Source organism: Sinohyriopsis cumingii, chromosome 3 (genome assembly GCF_028554795.1).
Source record: "Sinohyriopsis cumingii isolate HCF-2022 chromosome 3, ASM2855479v2, whole genome shotgun sequence".
NCBI lineage: Eukaryota > Metazoa > Mollusca > Bivalvia > Unionida > Unionidae > Sinohyriopsis > Sinohyriopsis cumingii.
In genome coordinates this window covers 138141795-138169145 of record NC_142963.1, presented here as the reverse complement: position 1 = coordinate 138169145, position 27351 = coordinate 138141795, and the positions used below count along the sequence as shown (strand labels likewise).

The window sequence follows — 27351 nt, the reverse complement described above, 5'->3', positions numbered from 1 at the left end:
GATCTTTATTACATAAATTATACCTGTGTGGCAATAATTCCTTTCCAGTAGGTTGATGATGGCTTTTCATTTCTTTCATTATTGAATATACTTTTTTGTACTACGCTTACCAAGGATGTGGGGTTAAATATGTTCACTGTAAGGAGAAATGGACTTTCCAACTCGCATCTCTTTGGTTTGTTTGGATTTAAATAGCTTATAGACATGGTTCATGTTACCAGGTGAAGTGGGTGACTAAGTCACCTAAAAATGTAAACTTTACCTCCTTCTGTTAGGAAAGTGAAAACAACTTCGCCCTGTGATATTTTACATATGTATTGAGTGACTGTAGTGTTTGAAATGCTCCCTCCCCTTAGCCAGGTAGTTCCAGTATTGTATTGTAGCTCAAGTTGAAATCTAGGCATGCATCAAGCCATCAAATAGCTGGTGTTGATATCAGTTGCACTGGCACACAAACTATTGTACATTCACAGGCATGTTTTTTTTTTTTTTTTATATAAGCTGATTTGACCATTACTCCTTTCCTGAGTAAGTTAGCAGCAATCACTGCCCAACTTTCGCAAGTTATCCTTTGATGATAAAACTTACAAACTTGTGTTTCAAAACTTAAACAATAGTATTATATAGTATATAAAAGAGCAATGTGTGTTTCAAGAACTGAATCAGTGATACGAACATTTTAACTGCCATGTGTACATTATTTTCTTCATAAAATCGGTTTGAAACTGTGAGTGAACCTGTCATGGTGAAAAGGGTCGGACTATTTACCTGAACAAATTGGAACAAGCAGGAACACACAAAAGTACCAGAACCAAAATAGATAATACCGGAAAAAGGTAAAAGGCACAATAGTGCAGCTGAGGGTGAATTTTCTTGCAAAAATGTTGGGTATTTATGTATATCAACTGATTAAATACCATTTAAAAGGCAATTATGGGGTAATATCAAATACGTAGAGGTTCTCGTTATGAAATACGAGCTCTCTCAAATCTTCGTACGCAGAGTAACGAATCTATCGTCTCCGTATTGAAATCCGTTTCGGCAGTGATCGGCAGATCCCGAACCAATAACACACATGATTCCAGTGACCGAAATTTGCATAATTACATGCCATATTGTAAACACTGAGGATGGTGACGTAAAACACAACCACGCTACGAGACCGCGCAAAATGTCAACAACGGTAAGATCTTCTGATCTCGTTCTTTTCTCCTTGTCCTTTTCCTTTCTAATTTTAATTTTGAGAGGAAATATTGAAATGTATGTAAAACTACTTTTAAAGTTACATTTGAAAGTTTTTGTGGTACGAGAATAATTTAAATCGACGTGCTTTGTACAGTATTGCATATTCCCACAGGTACTCTATTTCTTGCCCAGTAGTATTCGCAGTCCCTCGCGTCCCCACCACTCAATTTTATAAACAAAAAGCATCAAGGATATTTGAAAATGCTCAAAACTGAGTAATTCCATTAATCAATTTATAAATTCTAACCAGATTGTCACCAGTGGACCCCTAACACTCATCTTTTTGGCGTTTCAAACAAACCGGAAAAGAATTCGTGTTCTGCTTCTCCAAGTTAATACTTTACATACACACGGTTTTAAATAACAGGTTGTTTTGTTTAAATCTGCGGCTGGAATATGGTCCAAAACTCAGGGCCAGATCATAAAAAGTACACACACACACACACACACATACACACACACGCACACACACAAACGTACAGTCACTTGTCACTTGAAGTTTGACCATCATTTTAATCTTGCGCATGCTTATTAGGTACTATGCACACTGAGTAAATAGACACTTAAACTTTGCTTTGGTGCCCATTCGAGGAAAGTAGGGGCCCTTTTTAAATTTTAGACCCCCACCCACCCAACAGTTGATCTGATCCAGCGGTCCGACTAAACACCCTAAGACATCACAAGAATACCCCAAGACACCCCAAGAATGTCCCAAAACAATCTCACCTACCCATTATACATTTATACAATTAAAAAATAAAATAAAAAGTAAAAAAGTAAAAATTATGATTATGCATTGCATAATTATCGTTTAACATCAGTAGAAGTTTTACCCTTGTCTGTCATCGCCAAAGGAAAGACCCCAGGACACCCCAAGACTCTATAAAACATCACAAGACACCTAAAATAATGTTTTACATTTTAAATTCTTTATCTCTTGACCAAAAAATGTTTTAATTTAATCATAATTACCCCCAAAATTGAAAATTACAAATACAAGAAATGTTTTAAGTTCAGTCCACCACAGTGGCGAAGAGTTTCGTTCGTGCATCTGATTCTAAGTACTGAATAAGAGCGTTCTGCTACATATGGATAAATGAGTAACAAATGCTCTGCAAAGTAATTGAATGCTCATTTTATTTTCATTTATCTCTATATAGCCAGACCACACCACGAGGAGGCGCTCTTTCCATGGCCCATTTTTATTGATGTTCTTCGTATTATTATTTTTATTTTTATTTTTTTATTTTTTTTTTTATATTTTTTTAAAAATTGTTTCTAATAGATATTGAGTACATTTTTATCCTCTCGGTTGCTGTTTGTTCAAATTTCCATGGCCCATTTTTATTGATGTTCTTCGAATTTTTTTTATATTAGTTTTATTTTTTTAATATTTTTTTTATATTTTTTATTTCTATTAGATCTTGAGTACATTTTTTTGGTTGATTTTCCTTGTTGGTATCATTTATGAAGAAGTCTCAAAACACACAATCATTGGTTTTTTTTGTCCTTTCGTTCACGGGACGCCGTCGCTGTCCCGGTTTACGTGCAATTCCTTTCGTCTTATTAATGACGGAAAATTTTCCATCTTTTGATTTTAAGAATTTTGCATTTTGCCTGCATTTTGAGTTCACGAGAAGATTTTGGAAAAGTTCGTTTTTTTCTTCTTCAGACTTGCAACGCCAGACTGCATTATGAACACAGTAGATTCGTTCTTCATTAGTCAGTTTATAATTTCCTGTGTCATGTAGAGAACTTCTATAATCCATAAAATGCAAGTCTGTAACGCCGTAAAGTTTGTATATTAAATCTTTAGTATGTTTAGGCTTCCAGTCAACGGAAATTTTTAAAATATTGTTGATGGACTCTGCGTTGTTATAGGTCCAGTGTTTGTTTTCTTTGTTCTGTCGATTTGGTTCAAACACAGATTTTCGAAGTCTTGGTTTTAGATTCTGTCAAACGTTTTTTAATTAATTGCTCAAGTTTTTCAGAACGGTTTTCAAACTCCATGGTAGCTATTGGCGACCATGATACCTTTGTTACCAAAGACCTCATGACTGTATTGCGCTCTACCTTGTCAATTCCTACCTTGTTTTGTAGATAAAACTTAATATTGTCTTTTAGATGTTTTGGGCACAAATATTGTCTAGCAGAAGGAAACACGTGTTCGATAGCCTTGGTCAGAGCTTTCTCGTCGTCCGTGCCTAATTTTATATTCTCTGATATTCGCATTTCTATATTTTCCACATCATTATCAAGTTCTGTTACCACGTGTTCCAGGAATGATTTGTACGTTTTATACGACGCGTCTTTGTGCAGAAGTAGAGGACCAAGAAATATAGGATTGTCATTTGTATTTTTCCTCACAACTCTCTGATTTTTGTACACCAACAATGTCACATAAAAGTTTCCAAGGCCGAATGTTCGGTCAATGCCAATCGGTTGGTTCTTTGTGTTTGTTTGTGTTTGTTAAGAAGTGGTTCTTTGTGTTTGTTAAGAAGTGTTTCACATCCTTTATTTGTTCTTTTGTGTAGCAGATAATTGATGGCACATGTAATTTGTTGTGTATCACAGTTTGTACGTAAGGGTGTTCATTTAACATTCCCAACACATCTAAAATCTCATCAGCGACATTGGTGTTTCTTGCGCAGTTGCTCTTTTCTCTTTTTCTAACATTTTTATACTTCTGGTTTCGTATCACTCTTAAGTCACGTGCACAATTCATGGAGTCATCTTTTTTCAAGTAACGAAATATTCTCTCGGTTGCTGTTTTTTCAAATTTTCGTTCAATTTTTCTATCGTTTTGGGGTTTGTTCTTGTGAATGTTTGTTCACTATGCGCGTTCCCATTCGATTGTGAAGTTACTGGTTGAATCCCTTGATATTCGAATAGCGCAACATTGCTCAAGGTTTGATCAACTTTATTTACAAAGTATGAGACCCTTTTCTTAAAATTTGGATCTGTCTTGAGAGTAGCGTAGTACCGGCTTAAACTGACAATGCTATCCTCAGCAGGTTGTGGTTCGAGAGGTTCCGAGTATACCTGAACTATGGGCAGCCGTCGCCGCCAAAATTACATTAATCAAATGATCTAGCATGAAATCAAATGATTTAACCTAGCAAATGAAATGATCAATCCAGATTCCAAATGATATGGTGTCACATGAAATGATTTAACGAACAAAACCGAATGGTGCATTTAGATTTCAAATGACGTGGTTTTAAATGAAATGATGTAGAGTGAAATGAAATGATTTAACCCATCAAAAGGAATGATGAATTCAGATTCCAAATGATGTTGTGTGATATGAAATGATGTAGCATATGAAATGAAATGATTGAACCCCAAAAATGAAATAATGAATTCAGATTTTAAATGATGTGGCGTTAAATGAAGTGATCTGGCATTAAATAAAATGATTTAAAGAACAAAACGGAATGATGATATCTGCTTCCAAATGACGTGCTATTAAATAAAATGATGTAGTCTAAAATGAAATGATTTAACTCAACAAATGAAAACATGATTTTAAATTCCAAATGATCTGGTATTAAATAAAATGATTTAAAGAACAAAACGGATTGATGAAATCTGCTTCCAAATGATTATTATTAAATGAAATTACGTAGTATGAAATGAAATGATTTAACTCAACAAATGAAATGATGAATTCAGATTCCAAATGATGTGGTATTAAATTAAATGATTTAAAGAACAAAACGGATTGATGAAATCTGCTTCCAAATGACGTAGTATTAAATGAAATTGTGTAGTCTAGAATTAAATGATTTAACCCAAAAAATGAAATGATGTATTCAGATTCCAAATGATCTGGTATTAGTTGAAATGGTCTGAAGAACAGAATGGAATGATCAGCTCATATTCCAAATGATGCGGTATTAAATGAAATGTATGGAATGTAAACGGTCTGATCAAAATGTAAATCAGCTAGCGTAAATCCAAACAAACACAGGGTGCTCTGTTACCTATGGCGTATGATGTCAGCAAGCCGAAACATAATCCACGGGCGTATTTACAGCATTCGGCTGAGATTTTAGCAGAAGACATTTAACAGCTAACGTTAGTGTTTCTTCTCATTTGATATAAACAAGAAGTATGTTTTCCAATCAGGATAAATTGACTATCCACGTTAATGAATGTCTGTGTATTTTATTTTAGAATCTGCCTTGTACTGCACAAGTTTTCAATGCTTCATCTCAGCTAGAACTATCAGGTAAGGAGATTAAATCTTCATCTTATTTGATCATAAGTAATTACCATGTTTAACGACCTAACGTAGCATACGCACTAAACCAACAATGTGTTGCCCGCCACTTTTTATATGAAAGCTTTTTCATTCAAACACACACACACACACACACACACACACACACACACACGGGGTGGGGGGGGAGCTGACCATAACCGGTTATAGACATTATTTAGATTGTATCCATTTCAAACGCCTGTGACGAAAGGAATGCTCTGATGGTTCTTCTTTAACATCTATAGGTATACAGTTCCAAATGATTGAACCCAATCTATTTTTATGCAATTCCATTTCGGGCTTAGAAAGAAGAAAGTTATAATTTTGCATAGAGCGATGTATCGATAGACCAGAAACTGTATTGACATTATTTTTCCTTTTACTGAACATATCGTTTATATAGTTTGGCGTCGAATCATTAGAAACTAAGTCTTTATACTTTGAACAAATTTCTTTTAGTAAAATTTCCTCGTATGATGTTGTCACTCATTTTTATACGTAACATTAATTTCATGTCATACGCTATCATTATTCTCATCGCGTTCTAAGTCATACTTGCTGTACATACCTAACATATTGATTGGGATGCATCTATCGCTCTTTTTTTCATAATATATTTTCTCAGTGCGCGCCTGCACATGTGATACTACTGACATATATACATATTTTATGGAATAAAATCTAGGAGAAAGGTTATAGATCCCTACTGGAGTGATTCTTCAATAACAAAACATTACAATCACCATCAGTATTTAGCACCACTTAAACCAATAACTGGATGGTGCCTCCAGTTATGTCAGTTTCCAGTCTAACCATCCATCGTCGACTCATCCTCCTACGAAGATGTGCTCCAAACTAGCTAAGCTAAACGAAGCCTACGTGAATTTGCATAGGGTCAGACACAGTCTGATACCGAAGCCAGAAGAGATAGAGAATGTGAGAATGTTAAAAGTCACTGAAGACCTGATAGAAGAGCTCTTCAGAGAAGAAATGAACAGGGAGAAAGAAGAATGGACAGAAAAGTACAGACTTCAGAAACAGCAGAGAGAGCAGCAACAGCAACAACAACAACAGCAGCAGCAACCTGAACCTGACAGAGGCTTTGTCGATTGTCGTATCGATACCAAAGAGTTCTTCTTCTCTTTCCGAAGAAGCAGACCTATCGTCAGAAAGTCATATCATCACGTTAGTGTCAGTCTGACTCATGGTCAGATTAAAAACCTTCAATCGAATTCAGCAAAAACCTGCGGAATGAAATTATCACTAAAGCGAGATCAGATCACGGGCGGTCAAAATAAACTATCATTATCAGAACGTCAACTTAAACATCTCAACAGCGCTAAACAATCAAAGACAGGCGTCAAACTTAATCTCTCTGCGGGTGCGGTTAAAGACTCAATTAAAACAGGAGGTATTTTCCCACTTCTCGCGGATATTCCAGCATTAATTGCCGCAGCGGCACCTGCCGTAGCAAAAGCAGCCGCATTAGGTGCTGTTGGAACCGCTGCTGGAATGGCTCTAAAGAAAGCAACAGGGCGAGGATTAAAAAAAAGAGGGACCGGATTAAGATTACCGGGATCTCGATGGTGAAAAGGTCTGAGGCTTCCAGGATCGCTTCGTTGGTTCCAGCATCAAATTTTGATTTACTTGATGCTGCTAAACAACTAAAAATAAAAAAACTTCAGAGGTGTTTTTATGCGAGATCAATTACCGGACAGACCAAACAGGGCTGAAACAGGTATTATTAATCTCGATGATAATTCAGGACCTGGTACTCATTGGACCGCATACGCAATTGATCCACGTGGAATCATTTATTTTGATTCGTACGGGTTAGCTCCACCTCGTGATTTATCAAGTATGTCGCGCCACTTCACGCAGCTGTTTGGTATTCAACGCTACCAACACAAACAATGACGGATCCGCCAATATGTGGCAGTGAAGTAATTAATGTGCTCGACGCTATATCAAAGTCCTCCGCGGCACCTCATAAAGTCGTGCATGATTACGCAAGTAACCGCTTCGTTTTGAACAGATCTTAAATTATAATGGTTGATATTTACGGAAGATCTTCTACCAGTAAGAAAAAAAAATCCGACATTGATTTGTCGAAGTACGCGACTAAAGATGAACTCGCTGATATTATGAACCTGGCTGGAGTTGACCCAGATGAGGTTGTTATTTTTCAGGACCGATACGGAAAACTAAAAACGAGCAACATCAAATGGAATGATATAGTTCGACGAGTACTCGGTGCGGTCATGGATAACATTCCTGTGTTTACTGACGGCGGTAGAATCAGAGATACAAGTATATCGCTTAAAACCATCAGAGATGAAATTGCAAAAAAGTGTTGCTAATCGTGTAAGAAACACCGCCGACACAATGACAGGTGAACTCAGTATGAACGTAAACAAGATAACAGTGTTAAGAGATCCAACATCGGACGAAGATGCCGTAACAAAAAAATACGTCGACGTTAACTACAACACCGTTGACGGTAAATTATCCACGTTGCGGGCCGAGTATGATGTGCACGTAGGCGCTTTTGGAAGATTTCGAAGAAATTTTCAAAAAACCGATGAATCCATAAATAAATTCTTCGGCACTCCGCACGCCGTTGACATAAAATTTTCTGATATCAAAAGTAACCTAGACGCAACTAAAAAAACATTAGAAGATGTCGTAAGTGGAATTCCTGATATCGTTAACAAAATTAGTCTGATTAAAATTCCAGCCGGAATAACTCCCGGGCATATTACCAATATCGTATGCACAGTGTCATCTGGATTTGCAACATGGTCACAGCAAAATAAAACTATCAAATATACCGCAACGGTCACTGGCTTGTACAGGTTGTCTGTGTTCAGTGCTGCAAAATTCGAGATTTTCACAACATACCCATGGCGTCATTCCACCGACAGGTTCTCTGGAGTTGTGTCTATCATATTAAATAGCGGAAACGAAGAAGTATTTATTCTGGAAGCAGCTGATAAGAAATTAACCGCAGCATCTTTCTGGTGGTGTCTAGAATTTGTAGCTGAAACACCTCAATTGGTTACTGTAAAAAATATAATGAGTACCTCAGCATCGTACAGGTACAATCAAGCACGTGAATGGCAAACGAACTTAAAAAATCGAGTCGAACAATATACGGTAAAAATAAAGAAATATCGACGACGACTAGTTATCGTTGACGTAATCGTTTATTCAGTATCCGCTGTTGTTGTTGTGTCCACCGGCATATTATTATCAACGATAACAATAATGGCGCCAGTAGTCGTAACAATCTGTATTTCAGCTACAACATCAATTGCAGGTGCGCTTAATATCATTGCAAAAAAGATAAGTACTTGCACGAATAAAAAAGTATCCGATTACATGATAAAGTTGCACACGGCGACGGTAGCATACTCGAAGTTATCTTCGTTGTTATCAGCAGGTCTTAATGATGGAATTATATCTAATTTTGAGTTTACAGAAATGATTAAAATATACAACTGTGCTGGTATTAAAGGCACAAGTATATTAAATAATGACATCACTAGAGCTACTCCAGCAGATCGTGACAAACACAACTCCGCTGAAAACAGCGATGATCTCAGTAAGTTCGATTAATCCTGAATTTAGCGTCAGTTTTCCAACTGCGATTCCAGTAAATGAAATTGCACTAGCACAATTACGAGTATATCACAGTTGGCCAAATATCAGATCGAAATTATTTAATGATACACCAGCAAATAATTCGCTTGTATTTGCTAATAAAAATAAAGATGATGGAACACCTGACTGGAACGTTGTTGGAATACCAACTGGCAGTTATGAGATTGAAGAGATCAATGAAGAATTTGCGCGCAGAATAAAATCAATAATGAGAAAAGAAGCAAAAATATCAATTAACGTTCATGAGCCGACGCTATCTTCTACGGTTGAGATACATTCTCCTGATTATGCCGTTGATATTTATCAGTCATGGATAAGATCAGTACTAGGTTGGCCTGAAATCCCGCCAGAATATCATGGACCACCAGGACCACGTTGGGATGATTTTATCACAGATGAAAAGAAATTTATAACAACTCCATGGTATCGAGGTAGATATCCTTGGAAAGGAACTACCTATCTTTTGTCTGCTCCTGATGGTGAAATTCTTCCTAAAATAATAGAACAATTGTATACCCATGATGATAAAGTGAATCCAATCATAAATGAAGGATTTATTCAGTCATATTCTGATCCTGTTAATTCTGAATTTGGACGATTAATAAACGAACTACGAAATTTCTTTTCTGACAACTACAGTGATGATGTGAAACAACAAATCGTTGAGACGATAAAACATCTAAATCATGTTATATCAGATTTTAGATACGTCAATAAAACTGTCATTTGGAATATAATTCACTACGGTGGTGATTTCTTTGAAATTTATCAAATACGCACAACAGTGACCCTTAAACAATTGTTTCTCAATCATTACGGAATAACTGAACAACAATTACCAGCATTTGTAATACCAGGGATTAATGCCGACGAACTAGTAAAATCACTCAGCGATCTTATCAATGAGAATTTTCCTAAAATCATCGTATCATGGAGAAAAATAGCCCCACCTCCGCTTGTTCTCAAACATAATAACGATCCATACGGCGGCTCCAGACATGTATCACCGGGAATCGTTAATATAACATCGACAATCGCAGTTAATCTCGTTTGTGATGTGATCGATGGCAGCTATCAAATAGATCTTGGAAAATCAAATCAGGCTCAACAAGGATACATTTTATACACGTTCACACCACAAGTACCCCCTGGGGATTTGATCGTGCAAGTACCAACCAATCCTGTTTATCTGCGGTGTCATAATAATATGTTAACACGAATAAATTTTAAACTAACTGACCACATAGGACACTTAATTGACCTACGGGGAGAGGAATTGATAGTGAATCTGCATGTGAAATCTTAATGATTTTCAGAAATGTTTTATTTATTCTGAAATAATTATTATAATCTGAAATATTTTATTCAGAAATATTTTATTATTGATGGGGTGGTTGGTACTCAAAATCATGTAAATCAATCAGATTGTTTGTTTTGATGGGGTGGTTGGTACTTAAAATTATGCAAATCAATCAGATTGTTTGTTTTGATGGGGTGGTTGATATTCAGAATCATGTAAATCAATCAGATTGTTTTTTTTGGTGGAGAAACTATCATATTCCTATATAATATAATATTTATGATAGTTTCCCCGGTCATCTATGTGATTGTTTTTATTGGTGGGGAAACTATCATATTCCTATATAATATATAATATTTATGATAGTTTCCCCAGTCATCTATGTGATTGTTTTTATTGGTGGGGAAACTATCATATTCCTATATAATATAATATTTATGATAGTTTTCCCAGTCATCTATGTGATTGGTTTTATTGATGGGGTGGTTGGTACTTATTGTAATAATTATTATATTCAGAAATATTTTTTTATTCTGATATATAGTTTATTATTCTATTTTTATGTTGGCAAAACAAAATAAACTTCTAGTTTGCCATCACATTCTAGGATACACAAGGACAGCACAACCCATAACTCGTAGCTTGCCATCACATTCTACGAGTTCAGTGGGTACACGAAACAACAATCCCCTATGAGAGCCCCTAACCCGTCAAACAACGGCCTGGAAGCTCAAGAGGGTGTATTTGGTGAGAACTCGTAGCTTGCCACCGCATTCTACGAGTTCAAGGGCATAAATCCCCATATAAACTCCTAGATTGCCATCGCATTCTAGTAAGTTTAGAGGATACATATGACAGTACAATCCCATATAAACTCCTAGATTGCCACGCATTCTAGTAAGTTTAGAGGATACATATAAAGACAGTACAACCCCATAAACTCGTAGCTTGCCACCGCAATCTACGAGTTCAAGGGCATAAATCCCCATACAGCCCCATAACTCCTAGATTGCCACCGCATTCTAGTAAGTTTAGAGGCGATAGGACCCCAAAATCACTTCTTCGCTATATATAGTGCCAAAAACTATATGTGGGTAGTTGGTCAGGAAAATTCAAGTTTTGCTAAGTGATCTTTTACAACCTCGGCTAATTGCCTATAGCATAATAAATGTGTCAAAGCCAAGACAAAAATAATGAAGATTGGCTTTACTGAACTATCTTTAAATAGCGGCTATTTCATTATTTAACATCAGTGTCAAATATATAATATTAATCATGTTGTGTTTGGATCCCAAAATGACTTCTTCCCTATATATAGTGCCAAAAACTATATGTGGGTAGTTGGTCAGGAAAGTTCAAGTTTTGCTAAGTGATCTTTTACAATTACCTAATTCCTGTTTAATAGCATAATAAATGTGTCACAGCCAAGACAAAAATAATGAAGATTGGCTTTACTGAACTATCTTTAAATAGCGGTTATTTCATTATTTCACATCAGTGTCAAATATATAATATTAATCATGTTGTGTTTGCCACTGCACACTAGCAAGTTTAGTAGGACCCCAAAATCACTTCTTCCCTATATATAGTGCCAAAAACTATATGTGGGTAGTTAGTCAGGAAAGTTCAAGTTTTGAACTCAATGACCTGACAAAATCGTTAATACCAGGTATTAATAGCAAGTTTAAAGGCGATATAGGACCCCAAAATCACTTCTTCCCTATATATAGTGCCAAAAACTATATGTGGGTAGTTAGTCAGGAAAGTTCAATTTAAGGCCAGTATATATAGTGAAGGAACCCTTAAAAACCCATAATTGGGGAATTTTTCTGGGTTTTTTTTCCCGCATCATCAAAATGATATGTATATCTCTGCAACGGATCTACCATTATACAATGTAACTGCAGTTATTTTTTCTGTTTGTTAGTTAGAAACCATAAATATCTTTGTACAAGTTATAATTACGACGTACATGGTTAAAATATATCGCAAATTTGAAATAGATGTATTAAAGCAATTTTCCGCTTACGATCGTAAACACGTGTATGCGGATCCGTGACACGGTCAAAGGAAAATAACTCAATTACATGAGTATGCTCAACGGAGTTATCCCCCTTCTTCAGGTAAGTAGTCTGCTCGTATACTATAGACCCAAATATTAAATAAATAGTTCATAAATATAATTCGAGGTAATTTGACGATTTATCTCATTAACAATATTGGAACATGATTCTTTGTTTATATTTCTTGGAAAAAGTGGATCTGGTTATATTTTCCGCAACTTTTTGTACTGAGGGTGCAAAATATTTCGCAGCTAAATTCATTGATTGAAATATAATTTCTTCGCCAGTTTATATGTTTGTAGATTTTACCGCCCTCTTTCCGGTTGTTTTACATCTCCCAGTATTACCACGTGTACTGTTCTCGCTCTGTGTAACAGTTTGAATATTACATAAATTATTATTTTGAGTATTCCAGTCAATATGATCGATCACAAGACCGTCTTTGATCAACTCCTTGTGACACTCGTATATAAATCGATGACAGAGATAAGGTTTCTCCCCAACAGTAAACAATAGATAGCCATTATTCTTAATATAACCAACTGGTTTTTTCAACCGACAGTGTCTGATCACACCATTACGATTTGATTCGTAATTCTTGATGATAGAATGCTTCATAAACTCGTTTTAATCCATTTATATAATAATTGTATTTGTTTAAATCATAATTTGTCTGAAAACTTAGTTAGATAGTCCTCTACAGATTTTATAGATCTGTCACTGTCTTTATTTTTTTTATCATAATATCTTTTAAGTTCCCTGTATCGCTTACCACCACAACGAGCACATAATTGTGTTTTTCCTCGCACTCCAGCACCACATCGCAGGCACGGTATTGGTCCTAAACTACTATTACGAACAGATTGTGAATGTTGTCCGCAGAATTCGTTTTTACATGATTTATTACAGCGAGTAAATGAACCGACCATCAGCCATTTGCAATGAGACATTATATATAATATTTTTCATTTAAATACTTGTTTGAAATATAATATGAGCGAGTTCGATAGATTGTCCCAAATCAAGCCCTGGAGTGTGGATAAATTTAATCTCGACAGAATATCTCCCTCCCTACCAATACGAGATCTGGTTGATCCGAAAAATAAAAGCTTGATTAATAAAATTCACGGCGCCAAGAAAGAATTTCACACAGATGGCGCATCTTACACATGGTCAACATTCAAAATTATACGCGACAATGTCATCGACGCTACGATGAATGACGAACGAGCAGCAACTATCATTAACTACATTGATAATCACAAATATCTTTTCAGAATAAAATTTGTCGTGTTAACAGAAACAGGTAATTGGATTATCCGTGACAAATATTATCCTGTACACAAGGGTGATAAAACTGTCGTACTAAGTAAAGATTCCAAACCAGGTCTACTGATTGTTATTGACAAACCATATTATGAGCGAGCGTATCCTGTGACCGCGGTTATTTATGGAATCTATGTGATAAATGAAAAACCTAGCGTTGATAAACTGGCGCCGATGAAATTTTCAAAAATAAACTGTGTGGCTGAACGAGTAACAGAACATTTTACCGTTTCGACTGGTGGAAACGGCTTAACGGATAAAAGACGTAAAATAATAAACACGTGGGGAGAAATGGTTAAAGATACCGGGGCGTCTATCAAAGATGTGGCTGAACTAGGGAAAAAAACTAAAGTTCCCAATAACCGTAGCGACGATAACAGGAGAAATATTATTTGAATCAAAATATAAATCAAAAGGTGCTTCGATCGAAATTATTGATCATAACGCACACGCGTGGACTAGCGCAGTAACAGTGTTTCCACGAAATTGAACTGTTAAAATTTATCGCGGAGACATGTTTGATTTTATTAACGAAATAAGTAAAGACGATCCTATGTCAGTATCGTTATTTCAGAGTTCTAACGACGAATCAGATGGAAATATTTGTACCGGAGAAAAAATCAAGTTCGATCAGTTTGTACGACCTAATGGCGTTATTTATCGAAAAGATCTTCTCCACGAGAAAATGAAAAATTTTGCACTGCAATATACTGATGATACTGACGAACTATTGAGCAACTGTTTTACTGTTTCTTCAGTTGCGGCTCATTTTGCTAGAAAGAAAAATTCGTGGAAACCAACTAGATTTGATTTTCCCAATGACATAATATCCAGTTGTATCGAATACGGACACGGTGGATTATGGAATACTAAATACATCACAGAGATGTTATTTCGGTTAATATGGTCGCGTGTTATCCCGGAAGTTTTCTCGGGTACGGAGATTGTTCTGTGTACTTTGACTGATTCGGTCATCCAACGCATGAAATGACACGAGTATCAATAAATGGACCATTACCGGATTTTAACCTGACTGGATTCACTCGTGTCGAGTCATTCGAGTTTGCTATGGGACTTCATCCAATTTGTTATGTTTGGTTTGGAAAACATTTTTCAGAAAAAAATAGTACTGTTACGGTATATGTTTGATTGTGTGATGTTAATATCGTTGACGATCAGCGGAGCAATTATATCATATCGGAAACAAACCGAAGTTTGGTTATCACAACAAAAACAGTATTCTGATGATGAAAATCCGGATAAAACAGATTACGAGAATAAAATTATGAAAGATCTTGGCAGAAAAATAATTGGCAACTTCACTCAAGGAGGATCATACTATCATAAACGACATTGTGCAAGATTGATCATGGACGATGCTGAGTTAGATTTTATAATCGCTGATACAACGAAGAAAAACACGTTTATAAGTCGAGAAATAGCTTTCTTGTCAAATGGAACTAAACTAGGCACAATCGTGAGCTACATGGACGGTGAGTCACCCCCGTATACTCATTTAAGATCATCGATGCTCGCATACGTTTCGATAAATCTGTTATCGATGATATATAGGGTTTCCAAGTTTGCTGTCAGAGTTGCCACGGACTCGTTTTATATCAATAAAAAATATTCAGGATTGTTAGAACAACTACATATCGATACTTGTGCACAGTGGGGTTCGTGGAGAATAAAAAATGAAAACATACTCGATTATTCCGAATCCGCTGGTGTTGCGATTAAAGATATTTATTATAAAAAATATCAAACATTAAAGCTATCTTCTGCACCATCGGTGTACGATCCAATAACCAGAAATAAAACGGTTTATCTAAGCGGACCTGGGGGTTCTGATAAGACGACCCGAGCAATTGAATTATTTCAGAATTCAGATATGATTGTTTTAACTCCTACACATAGACTCGCGCGAGAGATGAAACAACGAGGAGTACAATCGTGTACCTATCACAGCTTCTTCCGATGGAAGGGTGACGCGTGGACTTCTTCAAGAATGGGTGAGAAATATATTCCTCGGAATACCGTTTGGGATGAAATATGTACAGTACCGTTAGAAACATTAAACACATTTCTTGATTGGTTATTAACAAGAAATACTGCTGTGATAATGTGTGGCGATCACAGTCAACCACCATCTTTTGTTTGACCATCTCCACATGGATGGCTGGAAGATTTTGTTGACCACTTCGAAGAATTGACTGATAATCATAGAGCACTTGATCCAGAATTAAGGGAGTTTAAAAAATTAATCAGATTACAGCCGAATAAAATTCAATGTGAAGTAATGCGTGAAGTGATTTCAGAAACACCCGTGAACGACTTTTTGCGCGCGTGGAGACCAAGCGATCTGATCGTTGCAAGTAGAAAGATAGTCAGAGACACACTTCAACGAGAGTTGTTTCAGTTACAACGAGAAAAGTTTCCAACGTTCCCAGTTCCGTTATGTTATCGACCAGCAGACACGCGACGACAAAATATTGACGTTGATATACCAGGACAGATTGAGAAACAAAATTTAGTGTTGAATGATATTGTCGCAGTTGATGTCAATGTTGTTGAAGATGCGCTAAAAACAAATAAATCCCCGTGGACGCTAGGATACGCGATGACGATTCATTCATCTCAGGGATTAACTATTTCTGATACAGTTGTTTGGATCGTCGATGATTGTATCGAGTGGTCAAATTTAGTTTCTCTCGCTGTATCTAGAGTTAGAAGAATATCTCAGCTACGAAGGATTATCATGAACGAGTCAGTGATCAATGATGATGACGTTACGGTGACATAATAACAAAAAAGTTAGCTGGTTATAAACAATGTGATAAAAAAAATAAACGTGATTATTCTTGACGTTGAATTTATTAATACGCTGAAACAGCAGCAGAATAAGCACTGTGCGAGTTGTAATTGCCTAATGTTATGGCGGTATCTGAAAAATGATCCAAGACAATTTACCGTAGATAGGAGAGATAACCATCTTGGTCATACACGAGAAAACACGATGTTGACCTGTCTTGAATGTAACCGACGTAGAGGTGCTAGTTAAGTGATTGCGGTGGTAATTGAGTGTCCTCGGGAATTATTTGTAGTTGCACACGTACAAATCCACGTTGAGGAGCAGTTGAATCTAGTCTGTAGATTGCTGGTCTACCAGTGGATCTTGTTACGCTAGATATCTTGTGTGTCGTAATACTCCAAATAGGATCAGTCGCTCTTTTTTTACCACCTTCAAGTTCACCTCGTTCATATAAATATCTTACGGTCACATTACCTAATACTGGCTCTGTTGAAAAATCACGTCGTTGTACGGGTATATTGTTTTTGGTAATTGCGTTAATAGGTTTCATGTTGGTCGTTCGAGTAACCTCATTATTTAATGCGGCTATCACACTTGGTAATCTTGCAACCCATTCGCGAGATCTTTTATCTTGAATGAATTCCCTCGTGTATTGATATCCAAATAACCGCTCAGCAAGTGTTCGATTAAATCGTTCAACAATTGCCTCATCACTGTGAATTTCAGTATGTCCTCGTCTGATGGTGACGTTATGTTGTTTCATCAACGATGATACTGCACCTTGAAATTCTTTGCCAGGATCAACTTGTAATAGATTTGAGGTCCTCGTTGATAAATTCGTTCAAACGCATCGGCTACTTCAGATGCTGTTTTAGTCGTTAACGGTTCCGCATCTTTGTATCTACTTGCAACATCAACTACAGTTAATGCGTATTTGTATGTTTTTCTACGTACAGTATCATGTGGTAAAAACAGAATATCTGCTTGATGAACTTCATTAGGAACACTAACATCGAAATACGCTTACTAAATTCGTTTCGGTGATGGTAGGTAAATTTGCCATATTGCTTGTTTGGATAACCACGCTTTAGCAGGAGATTGCTTGACTTCTGCTGCATCAGCGAGTTTGCTAATTGCTGCTTTACCCCTCCAATATCCCCTTGGACTATAATAAATTGATTCCATTTATAATTAATTACCAGCCGCTAATACGAGTTTACCTTTCATCGCAGATTTTACTAACCAATTAGCTAATGATTCTCTGATATTTTTATTTTTTATGGAATCTAGCGAATGAATCAACTTCACATCTGCAATATGCCTATGTTGTAGATCTTTATTTTTATAAGCCACATCATGAACGTGACATGCTTTATCAATATCATTTATGGGATACTCACCTGGTTTTGGATGATCATCATTGTCAAGCCTGATATCAAGTCGGGTACCAGGACCACAATAATTATATCCTGGTAGATGTTTTTCTCCAGAGTATTTAGCCCATGGAGTTCCTGGGAAATTTGACATTAATTTAGCAATATCACCACCATCTTTTGTGGGTAAAAACGAAAACTTTTTTCTGTTACATACTGCACATCTTCCACCATATGCTATTCTCGCATTTTTTGTTGTAACCGTAGATAGATCATTAGTTGGAGTTTTAACTTTGCAACGTAAACAATATAGATTCATATTATTTATATATGGATATAATAGTAGTGAAGGGGGGTAGTTTACGGACAATGGGAATTAGCATTAAAAACACCCCTGGGTCAGATTACGGACAATGGAAATTTAACATGGCAAAAAATCGTGGGTCAGATTACGGACAAGGGGAATTAACATGGCAAAAAAATCGTGGGTCACTTTACGGACAAGGGGAGTTTAACATGGCTATAAATCGTGGGTCACTCTACGGACAAGGGGAATTTAACATGGGATTTTTTTTAAAAAATTTTTTTTAAAAAAAAGTAGGCAATGGAAAGACTATCTCTTTTCGAGAAATATGGCTGGCCCTGAAAAGGGCCTTTGGTTTATGTTAATATGCCCTTAACATAAAGGGCATTTGCGACATCTTCTTTTCCTCAAACTTCGTCTTACAGCAGGGCCATACATCAGAGTCCTCTTGAGGCAACCTTGTCTCTCTATATAGACTCTTCTTATCCACAGGCTGCTGTTGGTCCTGTGGACAACGGTCCACTTGGATCGGACATACATGAGCATGTCCGTCCTGAACATCATTGTTGACACAAGGGTTGAAGATTCAACGTCTGTCCACATGTTGAGGCTCCGACAATAGGTGAATCAATGCAGTGAACGGCGCTTATTTATAGGGACAGGAAGGATTGAAACGGATTGAGTTCATTCACCAATCCGAACACGCGTTACAGAATTCAGTCAGCCCGCATCCAATCCGAAGAGAGCAGTCTGTGACGTCACGTAGTCTATATAGATTCGCTAGCGCTTGTGTGCAGTCAATCTATGCGACAGTGATTCAACATGACGGAAACTCAGAAAACGATCCATTGGGGTGCACAAGCAGGGGAGACTGCCCAAGGGAACTCGGACTTACTTTCAGAAGAGGTGAACTGGGATTTTGTGGATTTTCTCTCCTCGCAAGAATTTGTTCCGGAACCTTCGTTACCTTCTTCATTACCGCAAGTGGAAAATGTTAGACAGAGACAAAAAGAAGAATTGGAGAAATTTATACAACGACAAAAGGAAGCGGAACAGGCTTTTCTCCTACAGCAACAGCAACAAGAAGAAGAGGTAAGAAAAAAACAACAGCAGCAACAGCAAGAAGAAGTAGCAGCAAAGAAACAAAAGGGTGAAAATCAAACGGTCACGGTACTGTTGGACATTTTAGCGGAGTTAAGAAGTCTGAAACAAATGTATCAGACTTCTTTATCACGACCGAAGAGAATACGACCTTCCCGAGCTAAACACGTTAACCCTGTGACTAAGCCTACCGTACCACCCTTAGTGATTTCAACCCAATCATTATCAACATTACGCAGTCCAGAAGTAGGCCTTGGCCGTGGCAAAGGCATAAGGCAGTTAAAGTTGATTGCTTAAACTCACCCTTTCACCATGAAGAAAAAAGGCCCTTTTCAGGACCACCCACATTTCTCGAAAAGAAATACAATTTCAATTTGCCAATAACTCAAAAAAAATAAACCCCACCCATTTTACCCTTATAGTACGTGTCTGTGTATGAGTGCGTGAGTGTACGTTCTTATTCTAAAATCACAACTCAAAGACACTTACCTTATATCATTCATTTATTCTTTTCTCCATTTTTTACAATCCAATTCACAATTCACAACACTTTAATAAAAAGTTCATTGACTTCTTCTTTCTCCTTGTTTACTCTCTCTGTTTTTTAAATTTCTTCACCGTCTTTTCCTCATTTTCTTCCCTTCTTCTTTTCTTCTTCTCCTGTTTCTTTGCCTCTTGTAAATAGAATTGTCTTTTTTCTTCCTCTTCTTCCTCTAAAGAATCCCTCTCTTCTTCTGAAGAATCCTTCTTTTATTCTGACTCCTCTTGTTTCTTTTTTGGGCAATCTGGAGACCAATGTCCTTTTTCTTGACAATAATAACAGGTATCTTGACTTTTGTCTTTTTTAGTCCCTGTTTTTGTTCTTTTTTCACGGTCTGGACACTCTGAAGACCAATGCCCTTTCTTCTGACAGATATAGCAAGTATCTTGACTTTTATCTCTAAAGGAAGGAGAGTAGTCCGTAGGCTGGTCTGAAGAGAATTTTCTAATGACCCCTCGCAAAGCTCTGACGAAACGTTCCATCTGGTTAGTCTCTTCCATCGTTGTGCTCGGCTTGAGAGTGAAATGAATAGTGAAAGGACAAGACACACACCCTTTTATATACGCTGGTCTGCTATGACTATAAAGTAGCTTATGGTGTTTGAACTTGAGTCATTTGACTTTTTGCTTTCAAGATGAAACGATCCCATTCATTCGAGAAGAAAGAAGAAGAAAGAAGTAAGAGGCAGAAACGTGATCTATCGCCTCGTACCAGGGCTGAAATCTTGGCACAAATTCATGCCAGTGATTTTGAAGAGGACATGAGTGAACCAGAATCCAAACCCTCTAAACCAAGTCCACCACCCTTTGTCAACCCTGAAAAGTACTATTCCATTCGAGAGACGGAAAAGCGCTCCTCTAGAAAATTTAGAACCACGGCTTACAAATACACGGTGAAGTTTAAAGATTTCAAGGCTGAAGTACCGTTAGAGAAAGCAGAAGTGTTCATCACCGAGGTGTGGGATTCTTTGCTCACCTCACTCAAGCGACAATGTCAACCCAAAGAAGACGATCGCTTGAGACTTTCCATACAACACGACGGTTTGAAATCCCCTGTTTGGATCGAGTTTAGCACCCCTGCAGAATTGACTGCTTCCAAAGTCATGGACAAGATTCAACACGTACAACAATCTAATGATCAGTTTGACATCACCGATGGTAAAGCCACACTGGACATGACCCACGTCTCTCCTCCTCAAGGGACAGGACACAAAAAGATGTTATTGGTGGACGACCTTCGCAACACCAAAAAGAGTCTCGTCCGAATTGACAACCCTCATGACCAGATGTGCTTAGCCCGTGCCATCGTGGTGGGACGAACCTATGCCAACAAGAACGACACGGTAGAATGGAAAAGAACCTGGAACACTATTCAACGTTCCGACCGAGCCAAACAACGAAATGAAGCAGAACTCCTGTTACAACAAGCCGGACTGTCCAAAGACACACCCTGTGGCATTCCTGAGATGCAAAAATTGCAAGATGACCTAGCTCCACGATACACCTTGAAAGTGCACCCTCAAGAAGTGCGCGGACCTCTATTGTTTCGAGGGCAAGACTTTAAGGATGGAAAATACATTCATGTCTATTATCACGATGACCATTTCGATACGATTACCACTATCACTGGATTCCTGGGATACAGTTATTACTGTGAGAAATGTGACCATGGTTATAACAATCGAGAGCAACACAAGCATTGCGGATCGAAATGCACAGGATGTTTGGCCTCTTCACCCTGTCTGAGCGAAGAACCAGTGCCTTGTTCAACTTGTCTGCGCACGTTTGTCAGCCCTACCTGTTACCAACAACATTTGAAGACGCAAGGTTCACAGAAGAAATGCGCTTGTCAACTCCTGAGATTGTGCTCTACGTGTGAACAAGTCATACGTACCAATAATACCAAGGCACACGTATGTTCAGGAAAGAAAAAATGTCACATTTGTCACCACATCGTGGACTTGGAACACCAATGTTACGTGCAAAAATACCAACCCCCACCAGAGAAAGAGGACGGTCACAAGAAGAAAGGCAATTTCATCTTTTTCGATTTCGAATGCATGCAAGAGACCGGCATTCACATTCCTAATTTCTGCGTGGCTCATCGAGCGTGCGAGAAGTGCATTCAAGAACCTATCTTCAGTCATTGCCCTCACTGCAGCAAGATTCCCGGAGGGCGTGAAAAAATCTTTCGGGGGCCAAACACGTTAGCCGATTTTGCCCAATGGGTCTTAGACCCCGTCGACAAGACGTGGAGCCAAGAGGACATCGAACGTTACGGAGATTGTCATCGTCATGCCACGGTGATGGCTCACAATTTCTCCGGATACGATGGACAGTTTCTTTTGAGGTACTATACGGAACAAGGCACCGAGCGTCCTAAAGTGACTTTGAACGGAGCCAAAATCATTTTCATGCAAGTGGGACAAGTACAGTTTAAAGATTCGATGAGTTACTTGGCCATGCCTTTGAGTCGAATGCCTAAAACGTTTGGAATGACAGAAATGGCTAAAGGGTACTTTCCACACTTTTTCAATACGGAAGCCAATCAACACGCCGTTCTACCCCATTTACCTGAGGCTCACTATTACGACCCCGACAACATGCGTACCGAACAACGAGAAGCTTTCTACGCTTGGTACCATGCTCACGCCTCGGACCATTTCGACTTTCAGGAAGAAATGCTAAAGTATTGTCGTTCCGACGTGGACATTTTACGGCGTTGCTGTGGAAAATTTCGAGAACTGTTCATGGAACACGGAGGGGTCGATCCTTTGAAAGAAGCTTGCACCATTGCCAAAGCGTGTTCCTTAGTGTATCGACAACGATTCATGCCTGAAAACACCGTGGCTGTCATCAGCCCTCAAACGACCCACTTTGTCAAACGTCAATACTCGGTCAAAGCCTTACGCTGGTTACATTACTTGTGCGACAAGGAAGACAAGTGGATTCAGCATGCCCGCAACGGAGGGGGCGAAAAGACCATCGGAACGTATTCGGTCGATGGCTGGGACTTAGAAAACCCCAAGATCGTGTACGAGTTTAACGGTTGCTTATTTCACGGATGTCCCGTTTGTTACCCTGACCGTGGCACTAAAAATCAGTTTTTGCAATGAACCATGGAAGACTTGTACCAGGACACTTGTCAGCGACGCCTAAAGTTAGAACAGCAAGGATACCAAGTGGTGGAAATGTGGGAACACGAGTACGATCACCGTATGAAAACCGATCCCGAGTTTAAACGTGCCGTGGAAAGTTACCAGTTCATGGACCCGCTGAACCCGAGGGATAGTTTGTACGGAGGAAGGACCAATGCCACTTGTTTGCTGTACCAAGCCGACGAAGAGAAAGGAGAAGAAATCAAATACTTGGACGTGTGTTCGCTGTATCCCTACGTGTGCAAATATTTGTCGTTTTCCCGTAGGGCACCCACAATTGCTGACGGAACACATCGACCTGAAAAACATTCGACAGTACGAAGGCTTGATCAAGTGTAAAGTTTTGCCTCCCACGAACCTATACCATCCCGTCTTACCTCACCATTGTCAAGGCAAACTGATGTTTCCCTTGTGCCGTACTTGTGCCGAAACGTGCAACCAAGACCAAGCTTGTCAGCACAGCCAGGAAGAACGGGCCTTGACGGGAACCTGGGTCAGCGTAGAATTGTTCAAAGCTTTGGACATGGGATACCAACTGTTAGAAGTGTACGAAATTTGCCACTTTCCCAAGACACAACAATACCGCAAGGGTGACCCCAGTCAGAAAGGCATTTTCGCCGACTACCTGGATGCCTTTTTGAAACTGAAGCAAGAAGCCAGTGGCTATCCTTCCTGGTGTCACACTCCCGAAGACCAAATACAATTCAAAGAGAAATACTACGAACAAGAAGGCATCACTTTAGACCACATCGAGAAAAACGAAGGCAGGCGATCGTTTGCCAAAGTGATGTTAAATTGCTTGTGGGGTAAAATGGCACAACGACCGTGTTTACCCAAGACGGAATATTTGACAGAACCTTCCCGCTACTTCCAGATGATTCACGACAAAACCAAATACATGAAACACGTAGACGTCGTTCGAGAGAATTTGATCTTGGTCAATTACGAAGAAGATCTGGACTTTGTACAAGACGACCCTTTTGGAAACGTCATCATTGCGGCTTACGTGACAGCCCATGCTCGCTTAAAATTGTACGAAGCTTTAGAACTGTTAGGGGAACGCGTCCTGTACTTTGACACGGACAGCTGCATTTACATCCATCACCCGATTCAACATCACCCTGACATCGAAGGAGACCGTTTAGGAGCCTGGACAGACGAGCATCCCGACGACAAGATTCTAAGTTTCGTCAGTGGCGGTCCCAAAAATTACGGCTACCAATACCGGGACAAACAAGGAGAAGTGCACACGACGTGCAAAGTGAAAGGACTGACTCTGAATTATCGTACCAGTCGAGTGGTCAACTTTGGGGTATTGAAAGAAGCCTTGCAATCGGGAGAGGATGGAAACTTTAAAGTGACCACCTATCAACCGAACAAGATTGTACGTTTACCCACTCACCACATCGTCAGTCGACCCTTGGAAAAAGTCTATCAAATTGTATACCAGAAGCGAGTTCGACTTCCCAATCATTTCACCTTACCGTACGGTCACGTCGGTATTGGTCTGTATATAAAAAAGGAACCCTAGGCAAGATCGATAGTTCATTGTGACTACCAAGACCGAGCGAACAAGATGAATACTTTGAAAGAGACATCGTTCCAGTTTGGGGATTGTAAAAAAGTTGTATCTTCCTCTAGTGTGACTAATACTGAATGGATAAGACCCATGCATTGCGACGGAAAATGTCCGGAAGGAAACTGCGATTGTCCATGTGGTTACCATTGTAATTGCGTATCGGAGTTTGCAGACGAGTGCGATTGTGAGCCTTGCGATGTGTACGATGCTGTACGTTGTGACCTGAGCGATGCTGTAAAGCATCATGGGAACTTTAGTGTCCCTACCCCTATCATGGAAAGCGATGCTGTGCGTGTCAAACCTGTGGGATGCGAAAGTGATGCCGCTCGTCCTCTTGGACATTTTACTGGGTTTCGTTTTAAAGGGGAATGTCCACCTTCACGTCTACCCCCCTACGGATGTCATGCAGCCCTGAGCAAACTCCTGCCCATGTCACTCAATCCTCATCGAAACGAACCTGTGAAAGACGAATATTCGTTCCCTGTGCGTTTGTCGGAATACTGCGACTTTGAAAATCGTCTTCAATCGTTCAAAGGAAAATGGCCTAAGTATCTGGGAGGACCGACCCCCGAAGAATTAGCCAGAGCCGGATTTTTCTACTTGGGCGAAGGAGATAAAGTCAAGTGCTTCAGTTGCGGTGTGTCACTTCACCACTGGGAACCGCAAGATTCGGCATACGTTGAACATGCTCGATGGTCACCGAATTGTCATTACTTACCTTTAGTGGGACCGAGACATTGAAGTAACTTCTTACCATAATAATCTGTTCATGAATACTTTACAAGAGAACATTCGTGCTTTGCCTGTGGAGTTGAGAGAACGCATTTATCGAGAACTGGTCAAAATACAAGTGAAACGTAAAGAACAATTGCATCCGTTACGTCACCGGTGTTTGAACCACTGGTACCTTCAGGCTATACAAGGACTGATTGAGTTGAAAGTGTTCCATTGGACAGACATTGATCAACGACCTCCTGGTTATAAAAAGGAATGGTTTGGTATGGACGATTCTATCTACTACATTGTAAACGTACTGCATCGAATTCCAGAGGAAGAGTTAACGAATTACCAACATCTTTCACGCAATGTCAACTTGGTGAAAGAGGAAACTTCTGAACGAATTGTAATGTGTAAATTAGTGGTGAAACGATTTAGATTCGACAATGAATTAAAACCATGTTTGTGCAAACAGTACATTTCTTGTGTCAGACCAAAGAGGATTTAGTATGACCTATTCATGGATACTTTGCTAGAGAACATTCGTGCTTTGCCTGTGGAGTTGAGAGAACGCATTTACCGAGAACTGATCAAAATACAAGTGAAACGCAAACTCAAAGTGATTCGTCCGTTTTTAAATTATGCTATGTTTCAAAGTACAAGAAGACTGATTATGAGTGGATATTACATCAGGCACAAAGTTAAACGAGGCTATTGGCCACCACCCAACGATTCCAAAAACAGTGTATATACTTATGGATACTTTACAAGAGAACATTTTGGGCTTGCCTGAGGAGCTGAGAGAAAGGATTTATCGAGAGCTGGTCAAAATACAAGTGAAACGTAAAGAACAATTGCATCCGTTACGTCACCAGATCTTTAACCACTGGTACCTGAATGGTATAAGAGGACTGATTCGTCAGAAATTTTTTCACTGGTCAGACCTTGTTGAATACTTTCAGTATATGAATGAGGATGGGCCAGACGTTCGTAATTTTGGTTACTTGGAGATTCACTTACTGCAACGTATTGAGGAAGACGAGTTAAAGGATTACCAACATTTGTTACATGGAATCTGCTTAGAAAAAGACGAAACATCTAGACAAACTCTGACGTTTCAGTTACAGTATGTAACATTTAAATTCCCTACTGGAGAACGAACGTGTTTGGTTAGAAATTACCTTTATTGCTTCCGAAACAAAGACACTATAAAATCAAGTTGCCATGCCACGGATTATGTCACATATCATTCAACAGATTCCGTGGAAGGAACTCAATGACCATATTCAAACCGTGGATCATTACCATCAATTATTACAAGAATTGTATCCATTTAATTTGGGACGACAAGTGGTGTGTGTCTTAGTGACTTGTTTTCTGGGATTTCGTTTACCAGCCGATTCTTTGTGGACTCTTTACGATCAGTACTTACCACCTCCATGGCCTTAAATGGTCACGAAAAACTCCTTTTGCTCAAAGCCTTGCGGTTTCATCTGGATACTTCTCGACCTCAACAGGAAAAAAAGATTCGTCAACTTTTAGCTACCCAAGACGTGTATGACGATGTGTGTGTAGCTTGTGACTTACACCCTCATTGGACAGATGTTCGTGACTGGAAAAAGGGGGGTTTTGAGGCTTGGACCCAAGAAGTGGCCCAGTATGCACAAGAGTTGTTCAAGGAAAAAAGTTACTTTTCAACCTGTGTTAGTGACGGTGCCAGAAGAACCCGTCACCGAGAACAACCACTCGCTTCAGGACAGGACTGTCATGGACATTCCTGAAAGGTCATTCCGGGAGGACACTTGTGTGACAATACCTCATGTAGAGACTGTAAGAACATTACACACTGTCCCTAGGACATCTTGGTTACCCAAAACATGTTGTACAGACATTTGTTTATATT

At 38.7% G+C, this 27351-nt stretch overlaps 1 long non-coding RNA gene and 1 pseudogene across 1 annotated transcript in view; one reads left to right on the top strand and one right to left on the bottom strand.

The window, feature by feature from the left end:
• Positions 1–2723: 2723 nt before the first annotated feature.
• LOC149803944 (uncharacterized) lies at positions 2724–5313 on the bottom strand (annotated as a pseudogene).
• Positions 5304–27351, top strand: part of LOC149803943 (uncharacterized) — a 65553-nt gene continuing 43505 nt past the window's right edge. The window contains exon 1 of the long non-coding RNA XR_016419994.1: positions 5304–5479. This is a non-coding gene — a long non-coding RNA (uncharacterized LOC149803943). The remainder of the gene's footprint in view (positions 5480–27351) is intronic.